Source organism: Magnolia sinica, chromosome 9, assembly GCF_029962835.1.
Source record: "Magnolia sinica isolate HGM2019 chromosome 9, MsV1, whole genome shotgun sequence".
NCBI lineage: Eukaryota > Viridiplantae > Streptophyta > Magnoliopsida > Magnoliales > Magnoliaceae > Magnolia > Magnolia sinica.
In genome coordinates, this window is record NC_080581.1 from 25397999 (window position 1) to 25423578 (window position 25580).

The window sequence follows — 25580 nt, forward strand, 5'->3', positions numbered from 1 at the left end:
GGAGGAATGTACAAGGCATTATAAAATGAAGTTTAGATGCTGAGGGATGAAACCAGCTGAATAAAAGTGCAACAAAACTAGTAGCCACCTCTTAACTTGGTGGAAACCACCTCGGCACTTGAGGAATGACCGCAACAAGTCAGTTCTCAGGTCAGGGGGTCCTAGGCATAGTCCGTACAACTCCTAACCCTACGCAGAATGTAGTATCCCAGAATCGATCCGCCCGAGTCCCGGAACCTGCTCAGGATGCGGAGCCATCTTATGTGTTTGTAACTTTAGCTCTGGCGCCTGCTGACCTCCGCCATTGGTTAGAGAAAGAATGACAGGGTAGAGCACATGAAGCACCGTAGGCTCCCCAGGAAGCAGTGGTAGAAAATCAGAACCCTTGGGAAATTTAACTTGTAGAACTCTATAACCAAATCCAGACTCTACAACAGAATCAAGCGGCCCCCATCCCGACTATAGTCCAGGTGATGATAAAAGAGACTGAACCTTCCTTCACCTCAGAAATCATAGATGAGGTGATGCCGCAGAGGTTCAGGATGCCTCCAGTCATCCAATACTCTGGGTTTGGAGACCTGTCAGAGCATGTGGAGTCCTATCATTCGTGGATGCAGATCCAGTCAGCCACGGACGCAATGATGTGCAGGGCTTTCTCGATAACCCTCTCTGGGTCTGCTCGGAGTTGGTATTGGTTGCTTAAGCCAAAGTCGATCGGCTCCTTTGTAGAGCTCAGCAGATCATTCCTTACCCAGTTCATCTCTGGTAAGAAGAGTCAAAAGCTGACCACTCATCTGTTCACCCTCTAGCAGGGGAATAAGGAATCATTGAAGAACTTCATCACCCGCTTCAATGAAGAGGCACTATTAGTGGATGACTACGATGATAAGATAACACTTTCTATGTTCAACAGACTCATGGAGGGGAAGTTCATCTTCTCAATTAGGAAGAATCCGCTGACTACTTTAGCCAAGCTCATCAGTCGAGCTCATAAATACACCAATGCCGAGGAGTTCTCCAACTCCCGTATGAATGTTCAAATTGTTGAGTAGTCATCCAAGGAGAAGAGACTGAGGAACGAAGAGCCTCAGTCATCTAGCAAGAAGCCAGACGAACCAGCCTCTCGCGATCGCCGATTGAACAGGAGGCCTGAGAGAAAGTTCCACTCATATACCCCCCACAACACATCTCTAGAGCAGATCTTGCTAGATATCAGGGGTTAGAAACTCTTGCATTTGCCAGTTTACATGGAGGCCGAGGCAGAACAACGAGATAAGCATAACTATTGCCGCTTTCATCACGACCACGGTCACAATACGAGCGACTGCGTGGATCTCAAGGATGAGATCGAGACCCTCACCATAAGGGTCATCTGTGATGATACACCAAAGAAGAGAAGTTGGCTCAGAGAGAAGAGCAGCCAAACAAGATTGCCGAAGAGCCTGTCGAGATCCGCACCATCTATGGGGGTTCATCTGGTGGAGGTGACTTGATAGGGCTCGCAACGCCTACTCTCAGAGCTCAGACCCTGAGCATGACGTCCACATGACCGAAAGACCAAGGAAAGAACTCTAAGTGAGCCCCTGCAGTCTGACCTTCACAGAAGACGATACGCGAGGAATTCAACATCCACATAATGATGCCCTTGTAGTGGCTATAACTATAGCTAGCTGCAAGGTTTACTGCATCCTGGTCGATACCGGAAACTCGGCCGACGTCATCCACTCCAAAGCGTTTGAAAGAATGAGGATCGATAGGTCACGTCTCCAACCTATGAAGACCCCCCTACACGGCTATGTCGGAGATAAAGTAATCTCGAGGGAGCCATCTCCCTCCCCGTGACAGCAGGGGAGGGGCAGCATCAAGTTGCACTTCTGGTAGACTTCCTCATCGTGAACATGCCATTGGTGCACAATGTCATACTGGGCTGACCTTCCCTTAATGCAATGAGGGCGGTCGTGTCCACTTACGATATCATGATGAAGTTCCCTGTAGAGGGTGGAGTCCGGTGCCTCCGAGGAGATTAGCGAGAAGCCCAGAGGTGTTATTTCATGACAATCAGAAAAGGTTCGGTGAAGCAGGCCCTCACCATAAATGTCCTTGACCCTAGAGCTCCTACAGAAGATTCCTCCATGGAGGACTTAATGACCGTCCCACTCGAGGAAGCCGACCCAAGTAGAATTGTTCAGATCGGATAGTCACTGAATTTCAAGTAGCGGTCTCAGATGCTGGCTTTCTTACAGCAGTACAAGGACGTATTTGCATGGTCACATGAAGACATGCTGAGCATCTCCCCTGATGTTATGGTCCACAGGCTGAATGTAGATTCAGATCACAGAGCAGAGAAGCAGAAGAGGAGAGCGTTCGACCCAAAAAGGTACTCGGCCATAGTAGATGAAGTGTTGATTCTCCTTAGCGTCGAATTCATCGAGGAAGTGCATTATCTAGACTGAAATTCAAACGTGGTCCTTATGAAGAAAGCCAACGAAAAGTGGCGAGTCCGTGTAGACTATTCAGACCTGAACAAGGCTTGCCCAAAGGATAGCTTCCCCCTACCTTGGATCGATCAACTGGTGGACAGCATAGCCGGACACAAACTTTTATCCTTCCTGGATGCATACTCTAGGTACAATTAGATCACAATGCATCCTCTAGATGGGCAAAAGATGACCTTTGTCACAGATAAAGGTCTCTACTATTACCGGGTCATGCCCTTTGGCCTGAAAAATGCTGGGGCAACGTATCAGAGGCTCGTGAATCAGATGTTCACCAAGAAAATCAGTCGAACCATGGAGGTTTATGTTGATGACACGCTGGTGAAGAGCGTCAAGGTGTCCTACCATATTGCGGACCTCGGCGAAACTTTCTCAATTCTTAGGGAGTACCGTATGAAGTTGAACTCTGCCAAGTGCATCTTCAGAGTCAGCTTCGGCAAATTCCTCAGGTTTTAAGTCAGCCAGAGGGACATCGAGGCAAATCCTGAGAATATCAAGGCATTGCTTGACATGAGCTCACCTCGGACCACAAAGGAAATCCAATGCCTCACCGGTCGAGTGGCGGCACTCGGTCGATTCATATCCTGAGCCACGGATAAGTGACTCCCCTTCTTTCAATAGTTGAAGGGTCATAAGAAGGCCGAGTGGACCCCAGAATGCGAACAGGCATTCCAGTAGCTAAAACAGTATCTGGGCTCACCACCCTTGCTTTCCAAGCCGGAAGAGGGTGAGCCCCTGTTCCTATAGCTGGCGGTCTCAGCTTCGGCCATCAGTTTTGCACTCATCAGGGAGGTGGGGTGTAGGCGGTACCCTGTCTACTATGTGAGTAAAGCAATGGTACCCACCGAGACCAAGTATCTAGGTATGGAGAAGATGGCACTCAGCTTAGTCTTCTCGGCGCGGAGGTTGCGTCCATACTTCTAGGCATATACTATTGTTGTCCTGACTGACTCCCACCTCAGGAAAGTCCTTCAAAAGCCTGAGGTGTCAGGTTTATTGACCAAGTGGGTGATAGAACTTAAGGAGTTCGACATCCAATATCGCTCGAGAACTACAATCAAGGGCCAGGTTGTGGCCGATTTCATAGCAGAGTTCACTACTCCAAATGTAGAGGTGAAAAGCGTGGGCGCGGAGGCAATTCCTACGGCCTCGCCAGCTCTCCTGTGTATCCAGGGCACGGAGGCAGTTCCTGCGGCTCCACTAGCTCTCTCGTGTATCCAGGACGCGGAGTCAGACGGAGAGCACGGATGAATTCTTTTTGTGGACGGGTCATCCATTTCCAAACTCATCAGGGTAGGGATTGTCTTGGTCATGGCCGATTCAACCTCCATCCAATACGCTATCAGGCTCGGCTTCAAAGCCTCAAATAATGAAGTAGAGTACGAGGCCTTGCAGGCTGGACTCAGATTGACAGCTAGTCTGGGGGTTCAATCTTTCGAGGTACGATGCGATTCTCAACTCGTTATGAACCACATCTCCACCGAGTAATAGGCCAAGGAAAATAGAATGATGGCTTATCTTGTCAAGGCCCAAAAGCTGATGGAGAAGTTCTGGAGTTGCATCATCAATCAGATTCTGAGGACGAAGAACTCTTGGGTTGACGCCCTTGCAAAGCTAGCCTCGGCGTGGAAGGAAAGATTCCAAGGATCATTCCGGTGGAATTCTTGGATAGTCTGAGCATCGATCGAGCTAATCAAGAAATGGTCAATCCAATGAAGACCACTTTAAGCTGGATGGACCTGATCTACAACTACCTCACATCTGGTGAAGTCCCCTAAGATAGACTAGAGGCCCGACGACTGAAGGTCAGAGCTGCATGATACATAGTCTTGGATGAGATCCTATACAAGAAGGGGCATTTAATGCCCTGCCTCAGGTGTCTCCAACCTGACGAAGTAGATTGCGTGATCTGAGAGATTTATGAAGGAATCTGCGAAAATCACTCCGGTGGTCGTGCCTTAGCTCTGAAGATACTCCGTCAGGGGTACTTCTGGCCGACCATTCGAGAAGATTCCAAGAACTATGTTCGAAGGTGAGATAAATGTCAGAGGTTCGCTGCTGTGCCGAGGCAGCCTGTGAAGGAGATGACCCCTATGAATGGGTCGTGGTCGTTCGTTTAGTGGGGGATCGACATTATTGGACCTCTGCCCATTGGGAAAAGACAAGTCAAGTTCACTACTGTAGTGGTCGACTACTTCACCAAGTGGGCCAAGGCTGAACCGTAGCAAAGATTACAGAGCAGAAGGTGACTAACTTCATCTTGAAAAACATCATCTGTAGATTCGGAATCCCGCACAACATTGTCTCTGACAATGGGAAGCAGTTCGATAATGACATATTTTGAGGCATGTGTAGGGGGCTCGACATCTCAAATGCATACTCATTGCCTCGTCACCCACAGTCTAATGGGCAGGTGGAAGCTGTGAACAAGGTCATTAAGCATCACCTCAAGACGAAGTTAGAGAAGGCCAAAGGTAACTGGGTCGAGGAGCTCCCATTTGTCCTTTGGGCTTAAAGGACTAGGACTTAGTCATCCACCGGGGAGGACCCATTTTCACTATCTTATAACTCAGAGGCGATCGTCCCAGTCGAGATCAGTCTCCCACTGTACGGGTCAGAAATTACCAGGAAGGTCAGAATGCCGAGCAGATTGCAGCAAACCTTAACCTGCTCGAAGAAGCCAGAGAAGTCGACAGACTTTGAGCCATACCTCGGCACCAATAAGTCGCTCGATTATACAATTCGAGGGTTGAGATGAGGTGATTTTGGCCAGGTGATGTAACGCCCTGAATTTCGAGGGTCGAGCCAAGTCTACTCCCGAGATCCAACGCATCAATTATGCAATATAGATGATGATGTTTAGATGTTGTCCATATCAATGTATTAAACATGAGTGAGATTATACTAAAAACAACATATCATACTCCGGATTAATTAAATTAAGCAAGCGGAAGTCTGAAACATATATATTTAAACATGTAAGTGTTTCACAACCTTTAGAGTATGAGTATGTAACCGGACTCAATATATACATATATTGTTTCAAAATAAACAAAATGTGAAAAATTAGATGTGTCCAACTAAGCCAAATATCCCTGTAGTCCCTGTGCATCAGTACGAAGTCTACATAGACCCGCCCGAGAGCTGAAAGTAGGAGAACTCCTCCTCATCCATAAAGTTCTACTCCGTCGCATAGACTTCATCAGCACCTGCATTTCAACCAGAGTCTGGTTGGTGTTTTAAAACACCGTCCTAGAGTGGGAATGAGTGGCCAACTCAGTGGTACTATAAGGCAAATGTTAACATGTTATCAATTCAATCAAGCGGTAATGATAAAGCAATACAATAATCATTTTCTAACTACTCTTGTTAATGCAGGGATGGTATGCAGTAATGATGTATGCCCTAGCACAAAGCTACCTCACAAGCAACTCTGACAACCAAGTTCACGCATGACAACCTCCCCAAAGTGCACCTTCCTCGCCAAAGCACATGCAATGCGGCACATGGTCGTGTTAGCTGAGTACTTAATTAGGCTCATTCATACAACATATTTGGGAAGCTATGGTACCTTCCTTTATATCATTACCCAAACCGAAGGATCTATCTAGGGTCATCAATCCTAGTTAATCACATACGATAGGCAAGTTGTAGGGCATCACCCCTAATGAAAAGTAGTCGATAGGTAAATTCAAAGTTTATACTCACGGCCACTATAGGGTGGCTAATCACCTCGGCGCAGGCCGACAGCTCGAATACGGTGTCCCGTACCACCATGCCCGGCTCACGAGTTTGGGTTGCTCACTGGTCACTACGGGGAGGCTCGTCACCCCAGCATAGGCCGACAACTCAACTAGGGTGTCCCATACCACCATGCCTGGCTCATGAGTCTTAACGGATCGTAGTACCATGGTTAAAGTGGGTTTTCACATTGGAAGGGGTACCTTAGATTCAAGCAGTAGTGTCCATACATGGTAAACACACAAAGGCCAATCAGTTTATTAGACAGGTTCGATTAGTACGAGCACACGCTGACTTAATCTACATGGAGCGCATAAGCACTCCTCGTCACCTAACCATTGTCGACAGTCGTCGTGCGACCCGGATTTGTCGAATTACCCAATGTGGCGAGACTAATTCGGCCACCCAAACAGAAATTGTTACTGATTGCCTGGGCTAGGTTGTAGCCCTAGTCTAACTCAGATGTAGCAATTAAATACATGTGATAATTAATTCAGCATTTAACAAACAATCCAAGTGAAATCCTCATTAAGTATTTCATCAAACACCTAGATCATGTTACCACATACTAGCATTTTATCAATCATTTGTATAGAGGCGAATATGATTTCATGAAAGAAACTATACATATGTATAAGGTAAGAAAGAATCCTATCTTAACACTCGAATACATACAAATCATCAACAATTTCTCATTTAGACAATTCATCAAACACGTAGACTACACTTCACCAAATACATAGACTAGGTTAGTTACAACATATATTTTAACAAATCCTTACATAGAGAGGTCAACATGCATATGACAATGATGAATCCTAGTTTAGTAGTCATAGCAAACACAAATTATATTTACATGTTCACACAAACATTTCAACAAACACATGAGATGCATATTTTGTACTACATAGTTCATACATGTATATTATATCAACAATGGCGTATCTAAGACAATATGGCAGCAATTAAGTCAGACATAAATCATTACTGACATTGAAAGCATTGACAACCATAACCTAAACATTTATAGTCTGCACCTTTCATCGAAATACTCGATTCGGACGCGGTTCGAATTCTACGTTCCAAAAAACAGAACGTCGGGCACCTAAATAATGAAATAGGTTAGCTATTTCATCGATTACTCTATGAATTTCTAAATTAAGATTACGATTAGGATTTCTTACCTAAATCGTAACCGAAAATGATTGTGTAGTGAAGTGGGGAGGTGAATCCGTATGTGGAGTAGTGGGAGAGAACCACTGCAGCAATCTCCAAAGATTTTCTTCTCCTTACTCTTTTCCCTCCTTTTCTCTCGTCTCTCTCCTAGGGTTTGGAGAAATTCGTATGGGAGAGAAGGGGGGTGGTTTAAGGGCTATATATAGGTCCAGAAGTGGTGTAAATGTCCTTAGGGCCCTGGTATACTTAGGTTATAACCAAAAGGCAATTGTTTTTGACAAACAAGGCACATAGGGAGGCCCACTATTCACATACGTCATAGGGTAAGTCCCCTAACAATAGATCTAGGCCAGGATGTGATTTCAGTGCGATTGGATAGGCCAATCAACCGTGGACGACCCGCGTCAGATCAATGGTCATACTTACTCGATCGGGGCCACAAGTATATGGATATATGCAGGAAAATTTTCTTTTCTCATGGGTGAAGTTTTGTTAGAAACTGATGGTCTGAAATTCTCAATTTCGTGCGTGAGTGAATGACCCAATTAACTTAAGTTCTATAACGTATTCTAAAGATATTCGAGTTTCTCACACACTTTACTCAGGGCTCAAGTTGTGCATTTCTAGACACCATTTGGGCTCGATTCCCATGATGGTTGTCAAGCCCAATAGGACGGAGACATTCCTATAGTTTCGCGGTCATCGGACTTTGACGTGCGGTCCAAGTCCGATCCGGAGTTTCAATATATTCCTGAGAGCGATAGGCTCTTGGGATTTCTCCTACGTCTTAAGACGACATTGAGTCAGTGATACTCATAATTTTTGGTCTTCTCATTTGTGAAGCTAGTGGTCCAAGCTAAATCCATCGATTATTTAGTTTAATACTTAACTAAATTTCGCCTAAATTATACTACACGATGCGGTCCTCGGGTAATTCTATATTTTTTTAGAACTTTTAGTTAGTATATTATTTTAATTATTTTTTTAGTAGTTCATCATCAATTCTACTTTATCTCTACCAAATTTCATTAGATTTCATGTTCTATAAAATTTCTAAAAATGCTGAAAGTAGCAGCTGTCCGAACTAATAATTTTTAAATAGTTGTCACATCAACCTAGATTTAACTATATTAATATTTTTATTTTATTTTTTACTTATTTTTATATAAAACTAGACTTATCAAGCTTCAATCTGGCTTTTAAATCACCTAAATCGGAGTTATATTGAGGGAGATATGACTTTTTGAAGTCGGCTTAAAAATGTAAAAAATTTCAGCTAGGGTCCGTCGAAATTCAGTGCACCGGCGGCGTGCTGCCGATTGGGCAGTGGCGGCGCGCCCCTCTGGTGGTCCTGGTGGTGATTCTGCCACTCGATTCTTGAAATGAGTGTATCTTGTAAACCGAAATACGACTCGTTTCTCGAAAACCCGAGTGTTAACCTTAAAGGATGGTCAAATTCGAGTATATTTTTTTTGTTCAACTATTAAAGTAAGCAGATGAGTGTAGAATGGACAAATCAAAATAAAGAAAAATTTATTTACATTTGAAATATACAAAAGCTACCCATAATGACTTGTACAAACCCCTGTTCCCATTCTTAGAATTACATAATGAAATAATATTACATGTTAAATAAGGTAAATTACAACAAATTGGGATATGAATTCTTATAGCAACCCTTAGCAATTACGATCATGCATCCCTGTCAACCATAGCCTGCTCCTCACCAATATGAATGTGAATATCATCAGGGCCACCTGTACTATCTGTACGGTTATATATTTGATGGATGATTGGCCAACTCAATGTGAACTCCCCTTAAAATTATACATCACCGCATTAGGTAAGAAATAATATAAAACATCCAGACAACCAAAACAGAGTAAATGCAGTCTTATTATATCCATAGATATATGAATGCAATTGTCGGCCTGGTTAAAACATCCAGATGGTGAATGTCCCGGGTAAAACATCTGGATGGACATTGGGGTCGTCACCCAGGAATATGACTGGTTATCAGCGCAATACTCGGTGTAATCGCATGGTCATGATGATCCGAGTCATTATCACAATCGAATGACTGGTCATTAGCGCAACATTCAGCGTAATCGCATGGGCATAATGATCCAAGCCATCGTAATATGTCATGTATGCATGATTAGCCAACCCATTATTAGTCTAATTGCAATAAGCTAATTTAAATAAACTCACGTTCACTACGGGGAGCACATGGCCCACGTAGGCCGACGGCTCGGGCATAGTGTCTCATGACCACCATCCTCGGCCCATGAGACTACCATCTGAGGATGTTTAATGGAAACCCGTTGACTAGTGACCAATCATATTACAGTATACAGGGCTTACCATCGCATGGTTGCACTATATAAAACATCGAACCCATCTAGAGCAAGTACCAAAACAAAACCACGTAGGACGAGTATCAAAATATGCCACATAGGGCCGATATCATAATCATACGATAAAGACCATCCTTAAAGACCATTGGGCACAACAACCCTAGATGGTAGGCGCACATCAATGATCCATCTAGACCACCACTCATTAACCACCAAGTCGAAGGTCCATTACGATCACAACTAGTCAAGTTACATCCCAAGTATGGGTGTACATTCATATATGAGAATTTTTCACAAATATACCAGTTTAAGTTCTGTAAGCAATCCACAAAAAGAAATCCACAAGCATGAACAATTATACAAGATAATCATAAAGCATGTAATACAACAATTCAATTTCTACCAACTAACACATGTGATTGTAAAGGGAGAAATCAATTATAAGTTACAATAAGAACTATGACTTAAGCTAATGAGGAGATGGAAAGCTCAAGGGGAAGAATCATTACATTATTTGTCGACTTGCCTTCCAATGTTATAAGGAAGAGCGCACTCCCTTAGACTTGGGCCCTATCATAAGTTATGAAATTGTACTATTAGATTAACTTCATCATTTGCGTTCAAAGTATTGTCGTAGGGTTTAGGTTACTTAGGATCTAGGATTTCACCCTAGGGTTTAGGTTTAGGCAAGATTTTTAAGGTTGAACCCTAATGGTGCGTAATTAATTATAATGTTAATTTAATGGTTATAAATTATTCATTAACATCAATGTTACAATTATTCATTAACATCGCTGGGCCACCTAGTGCAGCAACTGGGTGCGACACGACGTCCATCCTTTCTCTCGTTCTTCCTTTCTTGCCTTCTCCTCATGCTTTTCTTCTTCTTTCTCTTACTGCTGCAAGAACCCGGGCCCATTGCTGGCATGGACTGGACCCATCTCAGTCCGAAGTCGGCCCGAGTAGCGTGCTACAGCGAGCAGCGCAACTCCAGCCCGCGTCCGACTCTCACTCTCTCTTCTCTCTTCTTTCTTTCCTCTCTTTCCTCCATGCATCTCTCTGTTTACTGTCTTTTAGTTGCTGTAGATCCAAAGAAACCATTTGGACAGTTGGATTCGTCCCAACTTGAACCGAACTCAGCACGGTTTGGCCGAGGAAGATGATCGGCGTCCATGGCAGACTCCCACACACTGCCTCTTTCTTCAATCTGACCGCATGGGACGGTTCATATGGGCTTTAGGAAGCTTAAGGATAAGCGTTTTTGAAGCTTTAGGATAGCTTGGGCAGTGGGTTCGAATGGAGGAGAGTTCAACCGATTTTTCCTTGGACAGCTGCAAGAATGGAGGGCGAGCTCCTGTTGCTCGATCCATCCCATCTTATTTACAATCCCTAACGTCCCAGCACCGTTGGATGAGCAATGGTCGAACCAGATTCGATCTGGTAGAAACAACTTCCCCAAACGGTGGGTAGAAACCAAAACTGGATACGGTTTTGTTTAGAAAACCCTAAGTAGATGGATGGCTGAGATGCTTTGCGTCTAGCGGTTGCAAATGAAGGAGAGTAACACACTTGGATTGCCCATTTGGCAACAGCAGGATAAGGTTTCCATTTTTGGAAAAATCTACACTCACATGGTTCCGTTGAGCCCATCATTGTGTCCTCACATGCATGCTCTTCCATTGAAACAACATAGGTTTTAGTATGTCGAGGCCTCTCCATCAGATGGACGGTTTGGATCGTTCTAGCGGGGCAAGATGGTGGGCCACTGGTCAGAGATACGGACATCAGTCCGTCCGCTGACAGAAATGGTAAGAGAGGAATACCCCTCTGTTTTAAGAAAGCGCGGGTCAACGTGTGCACATACATGCCCCTAAATGGGGTCCACCATGATGTTTTCCATAAATCCACACCATCCATTCTATTTAGTGGGCCCTGCCATAGCCCTTTACCAAAGGTGGGGCAGATCCAGGGTCCAGGTTGGCCATATGAGTTGATTTCCTAGCTCTAATGGTGGCTTCCATTGATCTAATAGCCGGATCTTCCCGAAATCAAACGTCAACGGTTAAAAGAACCTATTGGGTCATTTTCAAGTCTTTCTTCCTATATCGTTAGATCAAATACTAATATTAACATAGATTTTATTACTATGTTGTATTACTTATAATTATAATGATTTAAAACCTTACACACACACACACACACACACACACACACACACACACACACATATATATATATATATATATATAATATTTTAAATACTAACATACTATCATATACGTGCTATTGATCACCTATCTATTAACATAATATGCAATATCATTTTATACATATATACATGAATTGGAAATTGTACCATATCATTTAAAATCACCTTGTTAAATAATACACCACTTTATTAAAATATCTAAAAATTTCTTGTATTCATATCTGTAAAAGATGTTTAATACTTCATTAATATTTAGAACTAAATTCTATATTGTAGAACTATCATTCATTATGTTTAGTTTGTATTCATTAAATATATACATATCATTCCATTACAATACATTTTCGTACATTCTTCATGATTGATAAATTATCAAAATACATTTATATTTTCTTTCTACCTATGCTTGTGTAACATTTATAATATAATAAATAGATAAGATAATATACTTAGTATATATATTATTCGACTACTGGGTGGTTTGATATGTGGATATGGATCACCTTCGACGGTCAGATTTAAACTAGGATGCACATGAATGTTCACTAAGCTAGGTTTGCATCCGACTAAGTCAGTTTATATACTAACACTCAAGTACGGAAAAGTATGGGTGTTACAACCCTTACCCCACTTACCCAGAGCAAAGGGAGCAGGCTAGAGCCTGCAGAAACCAGACGACACTAGGTTCTCCCCGTTGATGAGTTCAAACCAAATGCGTTAGTCTTCAGCGAGCACTCTGGCTTTGGCTACTTGGTTCTGTTGGAAAGAAGTAAGATCAGGGGGGCCCTTTTGGTTGGCCTATAAGCAGAGGCAAAGCACAAATTAGAACACAAAAAGATAAGTCAGACATACAGAGTGCGACAAAATGAAAAGTGCCCAACCTGAGTTGGCAAATTTGGTAGGGACCCGAGCTGGCAATCTGCCTAGCTCAGAAGTCGGGGCCTCCCATTCTCCTGAGGCCCAGAACCACTTCCCTTTCCAATCTTTGTTGGAGGTAGGGAGTCGGGTTACCAAACCTGGGGTACGTGGGGACCTGGTCGATAAGTAATGCCAGGATGGCTCGGATCTGTCATACTTAGCCATGTACAAATACAAGAACTCGTCCAGCGTCAATCTTTGATTCTTCACCCGGTGCCAGATGATGAAAGTGGAACTAGGATTCCCCAGGCATTCGGGGCCAGCTGGCCCGGGGCCACTTTTAGTTGTGTGGTATGCTCGCGCAAAATAGATTAATGGAAAGTTGGAGCCCGCATTGAAGGGCGCCAGTTACTATAGCAATCTCCCCCTCAACAGGAAGATCCGCTTGATCAGTGGGAGAAGGAGCTTGGATGTGCACCGAGTCCAGGATCTGGTAGTCTTCACAAATCTGGGCCATCTCGGACTCAACAAGAACCGAGCCCCCAAGAACCAATGCCTTTGGTCTGCCCCATGAGGGGCCGACCTTCGACTGTCCCGCAGGATCTCTAAGTGCCCTCTTCGATTTCTTTCCTTGGCATTCGGTCCTTAGACCTGCAGTTCTCTTGGCCAAGGGGTTTATGGGAATGGCCTTGAAGGGGCCTTCAAAGTCCCCGGACCCTGGCTCGGTGGTCTCCGGTTCGGAGTCGGCCTTCGCTCCTTGAACCTCCTCAGCTTCATCAGAGTTGCTCGACATAATGAAAAGAAAAGTTTAAATGGTAGAAGACTCACTGCACTGAAGGCGATTCACTCCGGCAAGGAACTCTTTACTCCGGCGGCTTCCTCGCAGAATCTCTTCTCCAACTATCGGAAACCATTTATCCAGTGAGCAAAAATCACTTTTCGGCAGAAGGTGATTCGAAAAGAGCAAGGGGAACGAAAGCAAGAGAGCTAGAGTGCAGGAGAAGGAGAATTTCGTGATGTGTTTCATGTCCCTAACTTCTCCTCCAATTTAATTTCAGTTGGTCAACTCACATCCAATAACTGCTTAGTCATATTTCTTTCCAACTATTATTTTGTGTAGGATCTGGCAACAGGGAAGGTACTTGGGATGGGTAGGCAGCATGGTCGTCTATACGTGTTGGACTTTGATCCATCTGTTACTCTGGCTCGTTGCTTCTTTTCTCCTTCTTCATCAGATATTTGTTCGGCAAATAAATTGTGAAAACTGTGGCACTTTCACTTAGGTCATCTACATTCCGATCGGTTAATTCAGTTATTTTCTTCTGGCATGTTAGGGAACGTTTCTCTTAATAAAATGATTTGAATTATTCTTATTCATCTTGTTGTCTTTTAAAAAGTAAGTGTATTCTTTTTCATCTAAGTACTACAAAATCATCTTCTATGTTTGAACTAGTGCATACAGATGTCTGGGGTCCTTCGCCAATTATGTCTCTCTCTGGGTTACGATACTATGTTATATTCATTGATGATTTCACACATTACACCTGGATTTACTTTCTGCACTTAAAGTCATAGGTTTTTGAAAAATTCAAGATATTTCACTCTATGGTGGAGACTCAATTTCAGGTTCCATTTCAAACTCTCCGCTCTAACTCAGGGGGGAATATCTCTCAACCGATTTTCGAACATTTCTTCGGGGTCATGGGATTATTCATCAGACCACTTGTTCTGATACTCCACAATAGAACAGGGTGGCTGAATGAAAAAATTGTTATATTGTTGAAACTACCAACACCCTTATGATAGCTATGAGTGTTCCTCGTTCTTTCTGGGCGAAAGCAATGTTACATGCAATCTACTTGATTAACCAGATGCCAACTAACGTTCTGAACAGTAAATCTATACTTTGTTTACAACGGCTTACCTCCTGCATATTCCACATTTCGTGTTTTCGGTTGTGTCTGTTATATTCACCTGGTTTCACGTGAGCGTAATAAACTCTCCAAAATCGATCAAATGTATGTACTTAGGATTTGGAGGAACTCAGAAGGGTTTTCGATGTTATGATCCAGTTTCTCGTCATGTTTGGGTTTCATGACATGTTATTTTTCTTGAACATATTGCCTTTCATTCATCTCTTCCTTCTCCGCACGCCCTAAAAACTCTTGGTCTAACCATCTTTCCTGATATTCCTTTTGCCTCAAGTACTCTCCCTTATCCATTACAGATTTAATCGCATCGACCACGTACAGCTCCACCACCTATTACTCAACCCGAACCTACTGTACCTGTTGCAGATCCTGAACCTACCTCGATATGTCGTTCCGCTCGTGTACATCGAGCGCCTGATCACTTGATATGCTCTATGTCTGCCATGAATGTTACTCTGAATACTATCTCCATTCCTCCTTCATACACTCAGGCAGCCACTCATGATTGTTGGAAGAAGGCTATGGTAGAAGAACTTACGGCATTAGATGATAATCATACGTGGGACATTGTCACTCGACCCTCTGACCAACAACTAATTTGTAGCAAATGGATTTATTCTATCAAGCTCAAGTCTGATGGATCATTGGATCGATACAAGGCTCGACTTGTCGCTCAGGGATACAAATAAGAATACGGAATTGATTATGATGAGACATTCGCTCCTGTGGCTAAGATGGAAACTGTTCGTACTATTCTGACAATATCTTTCGTTCGCTCTTAGCCACTTTCTCAGATGGATGTGAAAAATATTTTTTTTCATTGAGACCTCCAAGAAACAGTATATTTGAAACCTCCTCCTGACTCTTTAATCCCTGACAATAAGGTATATCGCCTAAAGAAAGCACTATATGACCTCAAACAGGCACCTCCGGCATGGTTCCAATGCTTCCACAATGTCATTACAGGTGTTGGCTTTACTTAAAATAGTCATGATCCATCCTTATTTTTGCGCACCATTGCTCGCGGAATTGTCATTGTTCTCGTCTATGTTAATGACCTACTTCTGACTAGTAGCGATGTTACCGGCATCTAGGCTTTAAAGGAAGTTCTGCAATCATCCTTCATGATGAAAGACCTCGGCCATCTAACATACTTTCTTGGGCTTGACTTTTCACGTTCTAAATGTGGGATCTTGGTCAACCAGCGTAAATATACTAAGGATCTTCTCGCCTTGGCATTATTGACGGATTAGAAGACAGTTCAAACTCCCTTAGAACTTAACGTTCAATATGGCCGTGACGATGGTGATATCCTTGCATAGCCTGACTTATATCGCCGTTTAGTTAGGAGTCTGGTTTACTTAACTATGACTCACCCTAATATTGCCTATGCTGTCGAAGTCATCAGTTAGTTTGTTTCTACTCTTCGAACTCTTCATATGGCTGCAGTGTTGCGCATCCTATGGTACCTACGTGGAACTCTAGATTGATCACTGTTCTTCTCCTCCACGGCGACATTGGACCTTCGTGCTTATTCGGATGCTGATTGGGCCGGTTGCACTCTCACATGAAGATTTACCACTGGCTACTGTGTTTTTCTTGACACTTCTCTCATCTCTTGGAAGTGTAAGAAGTAGGCCACTGTTTCTAAATCAAGTAAAGAAGCTGAGTATCGGGCGATGTCCATTGCGTGTAGTGAGTTTGTCTGGTTACGTGGACTTCTTTCCGACTTGGGCATTCCTCTACAGAATCCTACTCCACTCTATATTGATAATTTAAGTACCATTCAGATTGCTTGTAACTCGGTTTTTCATGAATGGACGAAACATATTGAATTTGACTGTGACTTTATTTGCGAGAAATTTCAGTCTGGGCTCATTTCTCTTGCACATGTTGCATTCCATGATTAGATTGTCGACATTCTCACCAAGTCCCTCACTTCGGCACGTCACTCATTTCTAGTTAACAAACTATTACTTGTCGATGACCAGCATTAGTTTGAGGGGGGATGTTAGATAGGCTCACATGCCTTGTATACCTTGTATAGTTCGTTTCCATAGGTAGAGGATTCTGATTTTATTATTTTCCTTGTATAGATAACTGTAATCTCTATATATGCAACCCCTTTGGGTTGTCTTAAATATAGAAAATCTTTCAGCTCCTCTCTGTTTTCAGTTACCACGAACGAGAGTCCTATTTTCCACATGGGTTTTAGGAATGAAGTTCCATTAGGAGGGAATTACTAGTGAAATAGGTATAACTTGGATGGGTCTGGGAATCAATATGTTAGAAACCACATTCTTGAAAAATCTAACCATGCTAACTATGGGATTGGACTATGAACTGCCGTCCACTTCAATTGTGATTCCGAATTATGGTTGAGCTCATGGGCCACCAATCTAGTAATAGACACTTTCATAAGCTCTTAAACTCCTGCAAACATGGCTAAATATTCAAAATCATTCTTAGCATTCCAACACAAGACGGGGCGTTAATTAATGTAGTAAAAGAAATATATGTTGAAAACAAAGGTACGGAAAATATTATAACTATAATAATTCAACGAAATATAGAATGATGCACTTGTTTAGACGATTACGAAAGCAGTAATCCTGATCAATAAAGAAGTTGTCTTCTTGTTAAACGAGGCATGGACTTAGACTCTCTCTTTTGAGATAGTTCACACCACTTGACAAAATTTCTCTAATGTAGTAGGTTTCCAATGCGCTATTCTCAAGATATCATCGCTCAAAAAATAGTCTCGACAACATGCACATGTCATGTGAAATCCAATACTAAAAATTGTTGTTTTTTATGTTTGAAATCTTGTCAGAAATAGAATATGTTGATGGCATCGCCAGACCGTTCAGTGCCATCGTCGATGACATCGAACAATGTTCGATGTCATCAAGCATTTCTGGATTTCCTCAATTGGTTGCTGGACATATTAGTGTCATTTTCGATGACATTGAGGAGTGTTCGATGACATCGAAGTCTAAGTTTGATGTCATCGAAGTTGGTTCGATGCAATCGAAGATTTTCAGATGTTCATGTCTTCTCTCTTAACTGTTTAGGTATAAATTCAATGCCATCGATATGGCTTCGATGTCATCAAAGGATAAGTTTCAATGACATCGAAGTGTGTTCGATGTCATCAAAGTGTATTCGATGTCATTGAACGGATTCGAGCAGATTTTTCGTAGATCCGCGGATTCGTGGAATTTGTTTCCGATTTCGTTTGGGATTCTTCTTAGGGCTATATATATGGGTGTTAACAGGATTGGGAGTAATAACTAGGGGTTTCTAATTTTTCCAAAGGGTTTTAAGGGTATAGAATGGGTTTGATTCAAAGTTGTTCGAATTAGGTAAGCTTTTGTCTCTTGTAATTTCTGTTTTTCATGGTGATCATCTATCGTTTTGTGCCATGGTTTTTTCCCATAAGGGTTTTTCCACGTTAAATCATTGTGTTTTTTTTTCGTACTTGATAGGTGTGATTAGTTTACATCTCTTGATTCACCTCTGTGTGCTTCTGTGGACTCCCAACAAAAACACCACCACACTTTCTTTACATGCCCAAAAAGTAAGAGAGATGGGAATTTTTTAAAAGAGAAAGAAATGATCATGTGTAAAATTCAAGAGACAAAAACTCTTTTTATCGACAGAAAGGAGAGAGATCTAATCTCATTATGACATGCATACACATGACGCATACAGAAAGGCGGTTCATACATGTGGAAATATGGTTCATGTGTGGAAACATGTATAGAAAATGGGCATCGGCAAAACTTGGTACTCAAAAGGTGAAAAAGCACTTTTTCAAAAATCCTTTTTTTTTCTTTTGATTCCTTTATTATTATTATTTTTTAATAGCCCAACAATATATGGGTATGCATTCTTTTAAAGTTTCTGTATTGTATCTTTTCTTGCTTTGTTTATCTCTTTTGAAATTCATCTAACCGTTCAAGATCTAAGTTGTTCATTAGATAAAAATAGGTTGGTCACTGATGATCAAATGAGCCTTAGTAGAGAAAAATGAATGGGAAGAAAAGAAAATTTGGTCCAGTTTTTCTAAGCCATCCATTCATTTCTAATATCATAGTCCATGTGATGAGTAACCATCTTGTTTTTTCGGCCATAGAAAATGCTGCAGCCACCTAATGGATATATCTTGCACCACGTGCAACACAAGTGGTGGCATTTAAATGGGTCATCTTATATACATATTCCTTTTAAACATCTTTGGTTGATACTCCCCTTCTTTGAGCAGCACCCTTTCAATTCGAAAGGTATTTAGTTAGAAAGAATAGGTGATCCTCTCCGCTAGTTACAAGTGTGATGTCAGTTGTCGCTCTAGGAATTGTGTCTTTGATGATCCACTCTATCGAGTACCATATTTCTAAGCATTGTTTGGTCTACCTAAGTGCGTCGCAATAATATAGTAAGCATGTAGGAAGTGCGGAAGTGTGAGTCCTCAAGATCAAACGGTCTACACGATATGGAACCCTCACCAAGCCGAAGATTAACACTCCAGATCCAGCGGCCCGCCTATTTACTACTGGAGCAGATGGATCTATTCACCCATTTGATTCAATGGTATAGATGGCCCCGGATCACGATCTATGGATTAGATCGTCCCAAGGACAAGCCAAATGGAAAAATTACTGCGCACACTATTCCTCTCTTATTACTCTCAGTATTTCTTAATTGGTTTTACGAGAGAGTCTCATCCTTTTTATAGGAAGGGATGAGAGTTTGGATGAGACCAGATTATCTGGTCATATCCCTATCTCCTATCTAAAATCAAATTCAAAGTTGAATTTGAAATCTAACTGAAAGGAAGAGGCCGAAAAAGACCTAAAAATATGGGACCCACCCACTAGTGGCTGCTCACCAGTGGGTCCCACTGCCCTACGTCCAACATCTTCTAGTCAATCACATTGTGGGATAGGCATAAAAATTTATCCATCTAACTCGCCTGATAACAACCAAAAAACCAAACATCGCGATCAAAAGAATCAGAGGCGTGGGATCAAATGGATCATCATATTCTTCTCACAGGTGCTTAAATACTAAATGACCACCTAACTAGTACTCAATAACCCAAGCTTTATAATGCATGTCCTAGTCCGCATGACCACACCAGATGGAGTTAACTCCCAATCTGGAGTACTCGGCTAATATACGCACTTAAACAACTTATCGAGTTATTCTGAAAACTCGATTTTTCATAAACTTCAATTAAAATCAATTTTAAAGCAATACTTATATATATGCTTTTTTTTTTTTTTAAATATTGTTTAAAAAAGTCTATTAAAAACAACTCGATACTATCGGCGAATAAGTCTTCAAGTGCGTATTTATAGTTCTAGAAACCTGATGTAGCTATCACGGGATCTTCCCCACGCAGATGTGTGGAATCAATCGAGTCGCTTTCCTAACGTAACTACGTCTGCTGAATCAAGGACCTTTCGTCATAGTACACTAAAGTAGTAACACTCAATCTCATCCTCCTATACACAAGATGAGGGTAGCCAAGGACACAAAGAGTTACCTACCAGACTGGCTACTCGCATGTTGCAATGATCAGATCGAATCAAAGAAATATATAGGTAAAAGGTCCTAATACGTGGCTACAATCTACGTCATAAAGTAGACAATACTAGGTGTATATCGGGTCCATAATACGCAGGTCATTATATATGAGGTATGACTCATCTCATAACCTCATAACATGTCTATAAATACAGGCCATAACATTGATCACATGAAAAAGGAATGGTGCAACTATGCTATTCGACTTTATCAGTCTCATCTTCAATCTTTTTAAGATTGTAGGCGGATACGACTCACTCATATCCTCATCCTTTATTATTCACAATAAAGAGAAGTCTATACTTCAATGTATGAACATGGCCCCAAATGTACCTCTCTTGTACATTCAAGGTTGGTCAACCCGTGCGAGTGAGTGACCGGCCTACCGACAAAAATAGAAATCCTACATGATCTTTGATACTACACTAGGAAGTGCGGAAGTGTGAGCCCTCAAGATCAGACAGTCTACAAGATATGGAACCCTCATGAAGCCGAAGATTAACGCTCTAGATCCAGCGGCCCGCCTATTTACTACTAGAGCATATGAGTCTATTCACCCCTCTGATTCAACAGTATAGATGGCCCCAAATCATGATTTATGGATTAGATCGTCTCAAGGACAAGCCAAATGGACAAATTACCGCGCACACTATTCCTCTCTTTTTACTCTCAGTATTTCTTAATTGGTTTTACAAGAGAGTCTCATCCTTTTTATAGGAAGGGATGAGAGTTTGAATGAGACCAAATTATCTAGTCATATCCCTATCTCCTATTTAAAATCAAATTCAAAGTTGAATTTGAAATCTAACTGAAAGGAAGAGGCCGGAAGAGACCTAAAAACATGGGACTCACCCACTAGTGATTGCTCACTAGTGGGCCCCACTGGCCTACGTCCAACAAAGCCAATATGTCAAAGTGATATATTTTGCAACCATTTATGATTACTGCTTTTGGGAACAACCTTAATTTTTCATATTTTCAAGTTTAATGTGCCTGTTTAGATTGCAAATTACATCACTAATTTGTTGTACAAATTACAATACTTGTCTCGTAAAAATAAGTAACATGATCAACAATTCATGTGTTTGGACAACCATGGTAAAATCATAATGATGATATTCTTACATCACTTCAATATCAAATCATGCAGAAAAGTACACTAATGTGCGCATTTAAATAAGAGATTTTCACTGCAATACATTATAAAATTATAATGATCATAAATTTCTTTATCTTTCTGATGTAGAGCGGGTTGCGGACAGTTTCATGGCCAAGATGGATCAGAAAAGGCCCGGTCAGCGACAGAAGTGATCCGGACCGTCAGACCTTAGATCGGGCATATCTCACAATCCGGAATGAGTTATCAAGTGTAAAATATATGATTTTGGGGTAGAATCAGCAACTTTATCCATCCAACCCTGCTATGCCGGGTTGCGCAAGCCGGATTTGTGAAATACCCCTGGATCGACGGTCGTTTCCCTATTTTAATTTTGCTTTTACTATAAATGGTAAGTTTTAGTTTGATTATAACTCTTCATCCGTCGGGCTTTAGGAGTTGCGCCCAACGTGAAAGGAGCTTGAATAATTAGGAGAACAACTTGGTGAAGCCAAATAGGACACGTACTATTTTTGGCTGAAAACCTTACGCACTGGTAGACATCAATACCGTCTATAAATAGTAAGTTTACTATTTATACTAAGTTGCGAATTCTAGGAGTTTTAGTTATAGTTTGCTTCTGATTTCTCTCCCATTACTTGGTATCCCTATTTAAAAGTTGTAAACTCATTTATTTCATTCATTAATCAATTTGGAATTTTATAGAATCTATTTTCTATTTTGCTTGCTTTCTTTCTCGTGGATTTGAGAAGCCGCTGTGAGGAGTCTAGAGAAATTCCATGGATTCGGAATAGTTATCCTCTTGAGGAAGACGGTGCTCAACCTCACCACGTTCATCCTTGCGTCACTTTCTCACATTATACCTGCATTTGATTGATGAATTGCGTTTTAAATAAATATTATAAAATCATAATGATTGTAATGTAATTCACAATCCAAACAGACCCTAATGTGCTTCCATTTAATTGCTCTAATATGCACCACGAAGGTAGCATAAATTCAGCATTTCAGTTTTAAGCCACATTATATTTGAACCTTTCACAAGCCTAAAGTTAAAATCTTATTCCATTTCATAAGGATTTAAGAGTGTTACTTGATTTTATTATCTAATCATTGTAGCATATCTATTTTTTCTTTTCACTTTTTGGATAGTTTCTGCTGAGAGAGAGAAAGAGAGAACTAAATCAAACAATTGTTTTTCTTAACTGAAATTTGAAAAGCTTGGACAACCAAAATATTTATTTCTAAATTAATAAATATTTAAAAAGGGAAAAGTTACCATGAGGTTGACCTCATTGAAACTTTCCATAAGGCCAAGCTCTATGGGGGTCCATCGTGATGTGTGGCGGACATTCATTCCGTCAATCAAATACACCCATTCATGTTGAACCATGGGCTCAAAAATTAGGCCAATTCATGACATAGGTAGGCCACACCACAAACAACAATTGAGAGTGGATGTCCTCCCATTGAAACCTTCTTAATCGTATATAGGCCTAGTGAGATGTGATTTAGACATCTAATCCATTCATTATGTGTCCTACCTAGATGAGGGGTCACACCAAATTTTAGGCCATTCCAAAACTCAAGTGGGCTTCACTAATTTATTTAAATGAGCCGACCAATTAGTTTATTACTAATTGTGAATTGTCCGTATATTTTTCTCTTAATTTTGTTAATATTTTCAAACCGATTATTAAAGCCTCGTATTCAGCTTGATTATTAATGCAAACTCAAGTTGGAATAGAAATTCATGTTTCATCCTAGCCAAGTTGATCAGGATGATCCCTGCTCCCGATCCTTTATTAGTCCTTGAATCGTCAAGTATCAGTTTCAGAGTAATTGGGATACCATATATAAATCTAATACTTCTGGTGGAAGTTGATTTTCAATGTCCGAATGATGATCGGCTAAGAAATTTGCTATGATCTGCCCTTTTATTGCCCTTTGTGACACATACGTTATATTGAAATCAAATAATGTTAGAACTCATTTGCCAATTCAACCATTCAGAATCTATCAATTTAACATATACTTAACTAAATTAGTTATTGAAATTAAATTGACTAATTTAACTAATAACTAATAATGTAATTTCTTGAACACAAAGTATAACAATGGACAGAATTTTTCTATAGCAGAATACCTCATAGCAACTGAGCTAACCGAGTGCCGGCCGATTCTGCAAAAGCCGCAGCATACATTTAAAGCGGACGTGCAGCCTTAAATTATGTGTGCCATGGCAGAGGACCCACATAAGATGCAAATGTAAATTATTCGACAAATCGAAGTCGATTTGGCCTGATTTTTGGTCTGACACTTCATCCAATCCATATGCAATGGCTGAATGGCTTGGATCACAAATGCAATGCATGATGGGCCCCATACAGAACCTAAGGCCGTCCTTTTTGTTGTAAACCACCTGAGTCACGGGTCGGCCTGATTTTCGGTCCCTGGCACCATCGTGTGATGGGACCTTTGATGGTTGGCTTGGATATGATGCACACATCAGGGTCGGTGCACAGTGCTAGATTGCATGGTAAGTTACCATACATGTGTGAATGAGGGTATGTGTATGTGTGTACGTGTATATGCAAAATGACTCAAGGAAATGTTGGAAATGGACCCCACACGATACATGTACATGACATCCGACCCGTCCATTACATGAGTCCCTCCATGTTTAACTTTAGATTAAAAAAATCTAGCTAATCCATGTCTCAAGTGGGCCAAACCAGAAGGAAGACATAAGGGGGGATACCGACACTTGATTTTCGTTCATCTACGGCCAAGATTCAAAATGGCCTAATTTTTTAGTTGTTATTTCATCTGAGGTATACGATGCATATTAATGGATTGGATTGCATACACACAGAATAACGGTCCCTCTACACGAAGTAAGGGTGGGCATCCTCTGTCAACTGTTCACTGTAGTGTGGCTCACCTAAATCATGGATCAGCCAGATTTTTGCAGCATTAGTTCAAAACGAGGGACGCATATGATGATCGGTGTGGATGCCATAAATATAGGGTGGGCCATGTCCAACTCTTACTACCATATATGGTGTGGTAAGGTTACTATCGAATCATTTACCTGCATACGCAGGTGTAAGAGCAATCGATGTTAAATACTTGGATTATTATGGTATGTATATCTAATTGAGAAAAACTAGTCAATGAGCTTTCATAGCTCAGTTGGTTAGAGCACCCGTTTAGTAAGCGGGAGGTCTTGAGTTCAAATCTCAATGAAAGCAGTTTTGTTTTTATTTTTCATTTTTCACCGTGTGATGTTGTGGTCCACTTGAGCTTCATTTTTCACCGTGTGAATCTGTGGTCCATTTGAGCTTTGATGAAAATAAATGGTCAGGGCAGATAAAACACATACATTTATGGTGGGCCCCACAGTTTACTCACCGCACAGATGATTATAGTAATTCATTGATTATTTTTTTTTTTCTATTTATTATTATTACTATGGCCCACCTACAGCGTTAGATGGCCACTCTAAAAACATTACTATGGGAATGCACCCAACTTATTTAGCTCTGCTGGAATGGATTTGTTGGGTGGACTGGTGTTGTGTATGTAGCTCATGCAACGAAGCTGATGTAAAAATCTCACCTCCTATCCTGTCCATCCGTCAGGGTAGGCCATTTCTGTAGGCGTCTTTATTTAAGCGTTAGATTTGTTCATTAATTTAATGTATTAAGATTTTGAAAATACAACAGAATTATAAGGCCTTCAAAAATTCAGATTTTAGACTATAAGTGTAAAGATCCACATTTCATGTTATTAAGTTCAACAATTGGAATATATAATTTTAAGAATTAGAATTATCTTAGATTTGATGTTATAAAAAATAAAAATAAAAATAAAATAAAAGGTATTGATTTTCCTGTACTAATTCTTCAAATCTGAGTGTCTCTCCTAAATTTATTCCAAATGAAGAAAAAGGATGAGAGTAAAATATTTTATTTTATTTTATTTAAAAAAAATAACCCTAGGGCAAAGCCTAGGAGACACATAGAAGTGTCCCAGTGGACCCCACACATGTGAAACATGTGATAAAAGAGGAAGAAGAGAAGGGATGTGTGTGTGTGTGTG

At 41.2% G+C, this 25580-nt stretch overlaps 1 non-coding gene across 1 annotated transcript; it reads left to right on the top strand.

Annotated features, from left to right (window-relative positions):
* The first annotated feature begins 24656 nt into the window (after window positions 1-24656).
* TRNAT-AGU (transfer RNA threonine (anticodon AGU)) lies at window positions 24657-24730 on the top strand. Its single transcript has one exon. It is a non-coding gene; the product is annotated as a tRNA-Thr (tRNA).
* Window positions 24731-25580: the final 850 nt, after the last annotated feature.